Raw genomic sequence first — 1487 nt, forward strand, 5'->3', positions numbered from 1 at the left:
AACATAAACATACATATGTATATATATAGTGATCCTATATCTTACGTTGCTTAAAACAACATAAAATATACATTCAGTCTGCTTCTGAAAGCACCAGTGACTTCAATGCCTTGATCAACATTTCTGTAGTAGTCAAATATCTTTTGCTACCAATACTCAAAAAAATCAATGGGCATGAAGTGAGAAATACTTTTTTTTTTTTTTTGGTAATTTGAGTTATTTCAGCCAGGGGAGGAAAAATGTAATAGCATCGCAAATAACATGTAATGAAGCTCTTGAGTCTGCTCAATCCAAGATCTGATTGTGATGCAGTAAGAGGGCCATCGAGGTATTACTGTGTCCTCTCACTGCACAACGGCTCTCACTTGGCATACTTTTCCAGACAAGAAAGGAAAAGAAAGTGAGCTGGTGTCTCAACTAAAGCAAAGAAGTAACACTGTTGAGATTCGGTCTTAGACCAGCAGAGGGATGGGGAACATGGCCTGGTTATCCCTTACTGAGCCAATGTCCGCAAAGATGACAGATTCAATTCCAGGCTGGTAGTCCTCTTTAACAACAGAAGCATGTGCAGTTCAAACAAGACCCTTTGAGTTAGACTCACAGAATGAATGGGTTCACAAATAAAACCAGGGCCAGAGTGCAAGCCACTGTGAGTCACAGTTGGTAGGAACAATAAACAGACATCCAAGGTCTATGTAAGGGCAAAGTATGAAATATAAACAAATAAGAGAAACAGTCACAAAGATGAGTATATAAAAAGAGTCTATTTGGAATAAAACGCAGACTGGGAATTTTAAAGATGAAAACATCTAAAAGAAAATAACATGTACTCATTGAAATCTTTTTTCTATCCTTTATCTAGATTAACTCATTCATTTCTCTTTATAGTGTGTGTTCTCAGATATGACAGATATTGTTTAATTTAAAACAAAAAGTGCTTTGAAATCATCACCATTAGTTATAGAGTGCAATAAAGATTTGTTTTTTCAATCTAAAGAAGCAGCTATACCTTTACAAATAACACTGAATGCAGGAAAGGAATCCATGAGATTTAGTGCTTAAATGTGGAATTTCATTCAAATGTAGAAGTAAAAGACACAAGTGGGTAATAAGGGCCTGGAATCTGGCCTTCCAGCACCAGGAGCTGAAAGGAAGCACAGAGAAGCGATGGGCATTCCAGTCCAGGACCAGGTCAAAGACTGTGTTGTCAGCTACGGAGGGCAGAGGTAGTCATCCAGAAGGTTAGTGATGTGGAATTAGAAACTAATATAGGTGTGCACTTGCATATGTTGTAGAAGGTTATGTGCGATTTCCTATTATGGAGCCTGAGCACAGCCATATGCAGCAATTCCTTTTGTTGTCTTCTCAAATTCGTAAATTAAAATCCTTTTTAAATATCATCATATCTTTATAGATGAACCTCACTGGCATTGAGTAGTCATCCTATTACTTGGGACTCCAAAAGGTATAGTGGATTACAGTGGGAA

Source organism: Tupaia chinensis, unplaced genomic scaffold (assembly GCF_000334495.1).
Source record: "Tupaia chinensis unplaced genomic scaffold, TupChi_1.0 Scaffold000013_1, whole genome shotgun sequence".
NCBI classification, from domain to species: Eukaryota; Metazoa; Chordata; class Mammalia; order Scandentia; family Tupaiidae; genus Tupaia; species Tupaia belangeri.